The sequence below is a fragment of the Bactrocera dorsalis genome, unplaced genomic scaffold (genome assembly GCF_023373825.1).
Source record: "Bactrocera dorsalis isolate Fly_Bdor unplaced genomic scaffold, ASM2337382v1 BdCtg453, whole genome shotgun sequence".
In the NCBI taxonomy this organism is placed as follows: Eukaryota; Metazoa; Arthropoda; class Insecta; order Diptera; family Tephritidae; genus Bactrocera; species Bactrocera dorsalis.
Window position 1 is genome coordinate 2,017 of NW_026038504.1, and position 8,152 is coordinate 10,168.

Here is an 8,152-nt window from a genome sequence, read left to right on the forward strand (position 1 = left end):
ATATACATATTTCTACAAGCATTTACTTGCGAACATTTTTCGGCAATATCCCTTCTGCTTAATAAAGCAGCAAGTCAGATTGCATATAACAAAATAAGCAAAGGCAAACATTAAAATTATAATATAAAAAGCAACACAAAAAAAAAAATATAAAACACCAAAACCGACATACCTATGCATATTTACCGATTGCAGGTATATTACACGTACTTATATGCAATAGTGCATACAGAAAACATCTGTTTTACCGAATCCATTTTCCCCGCTCTCTTTTCGTCGTGCGAATACATATATTGCCAAACAAAAAAAACAAAATTGCACAAGCAATACAGCATATTGTTTTCTCATATACATTAGCACAAACAATTTGTGCATATTAATCAAAAAAAGCGAATTGATCTCTCTAACGAACTCTCAATTGCTTAAGAATATAAGAAAAAGCATAATAAACACACTAACAATTCGTGCATACTTATGTACATAGCGCATTGATCTCCTCAGCGAGCTCTCAATTGCACAAAACATAAGTACCTTCATACGCACATACAAACATACATATAAGTCCAAGTATTAGGGTGTACCTAAATACAAAATATTCGGACATAAAATATTTTTAATTAATAAAAAGTACGGTTTTTAATAGCAATTAACAATTCAAATATATTTTCGAACGAAAATATAAATAAATAATATTATTTTGAAAAATGGTTAACAACAACAATAATCAAAATACACCTGCAGGAGCTACACGCCCAAAACAGGTTGCTAAATTTATTTCAGAAAGTGACAGTTTAACAAGATACTGCACTAGATTTGCCTCTTCACCGATTCAAGAAAACTCCTAATCGTTATTAGAAATAAAAAGCCAAAATCTTACAAATTTCTGGTCTCGTCTCCAAGCGGCTCATGACGCCATAGTAGAATCTGACGATTCAAACGTACCACAAAATTTGAAACAATCGGCTTACGCAATATATGAAAACTGCTTAGACCAATATGAAGAAACAAAAGCTATGATATCCGATCAATTAAAGCTAATAAAAGCAATTGCACCTACTCCACATCTGAGAGTAGAGCTGCCACAAATACAACAATATCAAGAGGCAAGTTCAGGCATCCAACTCGAGTTGCCCGCTTGTGACACAGAAACCTTTTACGGAGGTTATGAAGAATGGCCGTCCTTCCGGGACATGTTCACGGCCGTGTACATAAACCATCCTCAATTATCACAAGCGCAAAAATTGTATCACCTCAGATACAAAACTAAAGGTCAAGCAGGCATAATAGTAAAACAGTTCGCTCTTAATGACGATAATTTCAATTTGGCTTGGGAAGCTCTAAAAGCTAGATACGAAAATGAAAGAATACTGGTCGATAAACAAGTAACGACACTACTAAACTTGCCTAAAATCAAGAAAGGAACAAGTGAAGAATTTGTAACACTACAATCCACTGTTTCTAATTGTTTGTCGACTCTGTCGACACAAAATATTCCCACAGACAGCTGGGACCCAATTCTGGTAAACATTTGCACCGCCGCATTACCAGACAAGTCGTTACTTCTATGGGAGCAATCGCTCTCATCTCGAAAAAAGTGCCCAACGTGGCAACAAATGAAAGATTTTCTCACCACCCAATATGAAATTGCGGAAAGGTTAGAAGAAAACATAATAAAAAATAAAAACATTAAACACGACCTCAATGTAAGCTTCAATAGACCCCAAGCTAGAAGCAAAAACAAATCAAACATAATTTTTAACAAAACACAATCGTTCACATCCGAACAAAGAAAACATACGTCATGCGAACTATGTAAAAGAGGGCATAAACTTAAAACTTGCGAGAAGTTTAAAAAATTAAACATTATCGAAAGGAACAACTTTGTCAGATCAAAAAGACTCTGTACAAACTGCTTGTCCCATACACATAAGCTTAAAAATTGCAAAAGCGAATTTAACTGCTTATATTGTCACAAAAGACACCATTCGATGCTTCAATACAGCACATTTCCTAGCTCATCCCAAAGAAGCTCTTATACACAAAGAACCACAGATTTAATTGCAAAAGTAAATCCTGAAACACAAAATACTAAAAATTGCCAAGTGACACCATGCTGCTCAAAGGCACAAAAATCTCAAAAGCTGCACAGCGAAGCACAAAATGGACTAGTCACAGAACTAGTCACCACCATACCAACTCAAGTTGAGTATCATAAAAACAAATACCTTAATTCACAATTAAGGAAATGTCAAAGGTTAAGGAAACTTCCCCCCATAACTACTCAATCAAATAATGGCCGGTACGTCGTACGACTACCACTAGAGCCACAATTTTGCAATACCCCACATAATGGTAGGAAAAACATAGTCAGATTCCCCCTGACAACTTAATATAAATAAAAACAAAAATATATGTTCGTAACTTTTCGACCCGGCAGGATGGCTTTCGCCAATAATGATACAAAAATCCTGCTTAAAAAATGTCAACTATGTGGCGCGGTACTAAACGTCAAATTAAAACTTAAACATATAAAAAAAAAAGTGTCTCAAAAAGTAAAAAAAAAAACCAAAATTGACACTTTTCATACAATATTGCCCCACAGAGGCCTAAATTGTAAAATAGAAAAAATTAACAAAAGCAGATATCGCTCTTATCGCCCCTACATAAGCGCTCCTCATAAGGGTAGTTGGTGAGAATCTGTTGTAAAGCATGAACATCCCACTTAAAAAATAATAATTCTAATAAAGCCGTTCCTAATTACCGGCCACTCTCTCGCAAGATCCCTCTATTGTCACAGTCCTAACCCCAGGGCTAAGGAGTACCCATTCTGGCCACACCTGAGCCAGACGTGGAGTTACTATACTTCATAAGCCGATCGTAAATTAAATATCATAAAAATATTGCAACAATTGACAATAATACAGAAAAATCAAGTAATAAATGATTAGCATAATAACTATCAAAGAAACAACCGCTTTATATAATAACTACGCAAAGCAGTTACAAACTCGTAAATGCGCATCATATAGTTTCATATCGTATGAACGTAAAAACAAATACATACATATGTTTAAAACCAAAGCCATTTTCACCATTTATTCTGAGCCCTCGGGTACTCTACTAGCAGTACACCGATATACATTCCATCGCATATATGTACGTACACAACACTAGGCAAAATATTCGCCTAGGGGGCCCAGGATGTTTAAATGAGTTAAGCATCCGCCTACTTTACCCGAAAAAACTGGCGCACCCTAATACGACCACGCAATTCACCACAGCTGATGACACCACAACAGAACACCAACACATCTCACTACAGCTGTACATCAACCCACTCCACAAAAGGGATAGAAAAAAAGGGAAAGCGGACCCATTTCGACACTCATATTTCGCTATATACACTTTCGCTGAGACACTGCGCCGCGTCAACACGTCTACTCAAGCGGGATTATACCTTTCGACTTTTCTCGCCGCCCCGTTTGACGACATCTATTTTAATAAAATTCAATTTTTATAATAATAAAAATTATAATCTCTGCAATCCAATTGTGAAAATACAAACAAAGTTTATTTTAATAAACATAAATTTCGTGTACTTTTATTCAAACCTTGTAAACGCTCTAGCGCCTAAATTGGCTCACGTGGGTGGACTTAATGCATTGCATCAGTTAGATAGTTTAATGAGCTTTCAGAAAAGCCCTCAACCTCTTCCCTATCACCACCAGGGGCGTGGCAATAGTGTTCACAATGAAAAGTAGTTTATAAAAATCAAATTTTTGATTCATCCTTGTAAACGCTCTAGCGCCTAAATTAGCTGACGTAGGTGGACCCAGTACATTGCACCAGTTAGATAGTTTAACGAGCTTTCAGAAAATCCCTCAACCTCTTCCCTATCACCACCAGGGGCGTGGCAATAGTGTTCACAATGAAAAGTAGTTAAAAAAAATCAAATTTTTGATTCATCCTTGTAAACGCTCTAGCGCCTAAACTGGGTGGACTTAATACATTGCATCGGTTAGATAGTGTAATGAGCTTTCAGAAAATCCCTCAACCTCTTCTCTATCACCACCAGGATCGTGGCAATAGTGTTCACAATGAAAAGTAGTTTAAAAAAAATCAAGTTTTTGTTTCAACCTTGTAAACGCTCTAGCGCCTAAACTGGCTCACGTGGGTGGACTTAATACATTGCATCAGTTAGATAGTTTAATGAGCTTTCAGAAAAGCCCTCAACCTCTTCCCTATCACCACCAGGGGCTTGGCAATAGTGTTCACAATGAAAAGTACATTATTGTTTCAACCTGTTAAACGCTCTAGCGCCTAAACTGGCTCACGTGGGTGGACTTACTACATTGCATCAGTTAGATAGTTTAATGAGCTTTCAGAAAAGCCCTCAACCTCTTCCCTATCACCACAAGGGGCGTGGCAATAGTGTTCACAATGAAAAGTAGTTTATAAAAATCAAATTTTTGTTTCAACCTTGTAAACGCTCTAGCGCCTAAATTAGCTGACGTAGGTGAACCCAATACATTGCACCAGTTAGATAGTTTAATGAGCTTTCAGAAAAGCCCTCAACCTCTTCTCTATCACCACCAGGGGCGTGGCAATAGTGTTCACAATGAAAAGTAGTTAAAAAAAATCAAATTTTTGTTTCAACCTTGTAAACGCTCTAGCGCCTAAATTAGCTGACGTAGGTGGACCCAATACATTGCACCAGTTAGATAGTTTAACGAGCTTTCAGAAAAGCCCTCAACCTCTTCCCTATCACCACCAGGGGCGTGGCAATAGTGTTCACAATGAAAAGTAGTTAAAAAAAATCAAATTTTTGATTCATCCTTGTAAACGCTCTAGCGCCTAAACTGGGTGGACTAATACATTGCATCGGTTAGATAGTGTAATGAGCTTTCAGAAAATCCCTCAACCTCTTCCCTATCACCACCAGGGGCGTGGCAATAGTGTTCACAATGAAAAGTAGTTAAAAAAAATCAAGCTTTCAGAAAAGCCCTCAACCTCTTCTCTATCACCACAAGGGGCGTGGCAATAGTGTTCACAATGAAAAGTGGTTAAAAAAAATCAAATTTTTGTTTCAACCTTGTAAACGCTCTAGCGCCTAAATTGGCTGACGTAGGTGAACCCAATACATTGCACCAGTTAGATAGTTTAACGAGCTTTCAGAAAAGCCCTCAACCTCTTCCCTATCACCACCAGGGGCGTGGCAATAGTGTTCACAATGAAAAGTAGTTAAAAAAAATCAAATTTTTGTTTCAACCTTGTAAACGCTCTAGCGCCTAAACTGGCTAACGTAGGTGGACCCAATACATTGCACCAGTTAGATAGTTTAATGAGCTTTCAGAAAAGCCCTCAACCTCTTCTCTATCACCACCAGGGGCGTGGCAATAGTGTTCATAATAAAAAGTAGTTTTAAAAACAATCACATTTTTGTTTCAACCTTGTAAACGCTCTAGCGCCTAAATTAGCTGACGTAGGTGAACTCAATACATTGCATCAGTTAGATAGTTTAATGAGCTTTCAGAAAAGCCCTCAACCTCTTCTCTATCACCACCAGGGGCGTGGCAATAGTGTTCATAATAAAAAGTAGTTTTAACAAAAATCACATTTTTGTTTCAACCTTGTAAACGCTCTAGCGCCTAAATTAGCTGACGTAGGTGAACTCAATACATTGCATCAGTTAGATAGTTTAATGAGCTTTCAGAAAAGCCCTCAACCTCTTCTCTATCACCGCCAGGGGCGTGGCAATAGTGTTCATAATAAAAAGTAGTTTTAACAAAAATCACATTTTTGTTTCAACCTTGTAAACGCTCTAGCGCCTAAATTAGCTGACGTAGGTGAACTCAATACATTGCATCAGTTAGATAGTTTAATGAGCTTTCAGAAAAGCCCTCAACCTCTTCTCTATCACCGCCAGGGGCGTGGCAATAGTGTTCATAATAAAAAGTAGTTTTAACAAAAATCACATTTTTGTTTCAAACTTGTAAACGCTCTAGCGCCTAAATTAGCTGACGTAGGTGAACTCAATACATTGCATCAGTTAGATAGTTTAATGAGCTTTCAGAAAAGCCCTCAACCTCTTCTCTATCACCGCCAGGGGCGTGGCAATAGTGTTCATAATAAAAAGTAGTTAAAAAAAAATCACATTTTTGTTTCAACCTTGTAAACGCTCTAGCGCCTAAATTGGCTGACGAAGGTGGACCCAATACATTGCACCAGTTAGATAGTTTAATGAGCTTTCAGAAAAGCCCTCAACCTCTTCTCTATCACCGCCAGGGGCGTGGCAATAGTGTTCATAATAAAAAGTAGTTTTAACAAAAATCACATTTTTGTTTCAACCTTGTAAACGCTCTAGCGCCTAAATTGGCTGACGAAGGTGGACCCAATACGTTGCATCAGTTAGATAGTTTAATGAGCTTCCAGAAAAGCCCTCAACCTATTCTCTATCACTACCAGGGGCGTGGCAATAGTGTTCATAATAAAAAGTAGTTAAAAAAAATCACATTTTTGTTTCAACCTTGTAAACGCTCTAGCGCCTAAATTGGCTGACGAAGGTGGACCCAATACGTTGCACCAGTTAGATAGTTTAATGAGCTTTCAGAAAAGCCCTCAACCTCTTCTCTATCACCACCAGGGGCGTGGCAATAGTGTTCATAATAAAAAGTAGTTAAAAAAAATCACATTTTTGTTTCAACCTTGTAAACGCTCTAGCGCCTAAATTGGCTGACGAAGGTGGACCCAATACGTTGCACCAGTTAGATAGTTTAATGAGCTTTCAGAAAAGCCCTCAACCTCTTCTCTATCACCACCAGGGGCGTGGCAATAGTGTTCATAATAAAAAGTAGTTTTAAAAAATCACATTTTTGTTTCAACCTTGTAAACGCTCTAGCGCCTAAATTGGCTGACGTAGGTGGACCCAATACATTGCACCAGTTAGATAGTTTAATGAGCTTTCAGAAAAGCCCTCAACCTCTTCTCTATCACCACCAGGGGCGTGGCAATAGTGTTCATAATAAACAGTGGTTAAAAAAAATCACATTTTTGTTTCAACCTTGTAAACGCTCTAGCGCCTAAATTGGCTGACGAAGGTGGACCCAATACGTTGCATCAGTTAGATAGTTTAATGAGCTTTCAGAAAAGCCCTCAACCTCTTCTCTATCACCCCCAGGGGCGTGGCAATAGTGTTCATAATAAAAAGTAGTTAAAAAAAAATCACATTTTTGTTTCAACCTTGTAAACGCTCTAGCGCCTAAATGGGCTAACGTAGGTGGACCCAATACATTGCACCAGTTAGATAGTTTAATGAGCTTTCAGAAAAGCCCTCAACCTCTTCTCTATCACCACCAGGGGCGTGGCAATAGTGTTCATAATAAAAAGTAGTTAAAAAAATCACATTTTTGTTTCAACCTTGTAAACGCTCTAGCGCCTAAATGGGCTAACGTAGGTGGACCCAATACATTGCACCAGTTAGATAGTTTAATGAGCTTTCAGAAAAGCCCTCAACCTCTTCTCTATCACCACCAGGGGCGTGGCAATAGTGTTCATAATAAAAAGTAGTTAAAAAAATCACATTTTTGTTTCAACCTTGTAAACGCTCTAGCGCCTAAATTGGCTGACGAAGGTGGACCCAATACATTGCACCAGTTAGATAGTTTAATGAGCTTTCAGAAAAGCCCTCAACCTCTTCTCTATCACCACCAGGGGCGTGGCAATAGTGTTCATAATAAAAAGTAGTTTAAAAAAAAATCACATTTTTGTTTCAACCTTGTAAACGCTCTAGCGCCTAAATTGGCCGACGTAGGTGGACCCAATACATTGCACCAGTTAGATAGTTTAATGAGCTTTCATAAAAGCCCTCAACCTCTTCTCTATCACCACCAGGGGCGTGGCAATAGTGTTCATAATAAAGAGTAGTTAAAAAAACAATCACATTTTTGTTTCAACTTTGTAAACGCTCTAGCGCCTAAATTGGCAGACGCAGGTGGACCCAATACATTGCACCAGTTAGATTGTTTAATGAACTTTCAGAAAAGCCCTCAACATCTTCTCTATCACCACCAGGGGCGTGGCAATAGTGTTCATAATAAAAAGTAGTTTTAAAAAATCACATTTTTGTTTCAACCTTGTAAACGCTCTAGCGCCT

General features: G+C 38.0%; 1 long non-coding RNA gene across 4 annotated transcripts; it reads right to left on the reverse strand.

The window, feature by feature from the left end:
* Window positions 1-3,599: 3,599 nt before the first annotated feature.
* On the reverse strand, window positions 3,600-7,178 carry LOC125780299 (uncharacterized). Of its 4 annotated transcripts, XR_007423722.1 has the most exons (5): window positions 7,061-7,178; window positions 6,266-6,348; window positions 5,189-6,086; window positions 4,755-4,922; window positions 3,600-4,398 (listed from the first exon to the last, which is right to left on the reverse strand). It is a non-coding gene; the product is annotated as an uncharacterized LOC125780299 (long non-coding RNA). The 4 variants fall into 4 exon arrangements; XR_007423721.1 differs by lacking the exon at window positions 7,061-7,178 and having other exon boundaries at window positions 6,266-6,642; XR_007423719.1 differs by lacking the exon at window positions 7,061-7,178 and having other exon boundaries at window positions 5,189-6,649.
* Window positions 7,179-8,152: the final 974 nt, after the last annotated feature.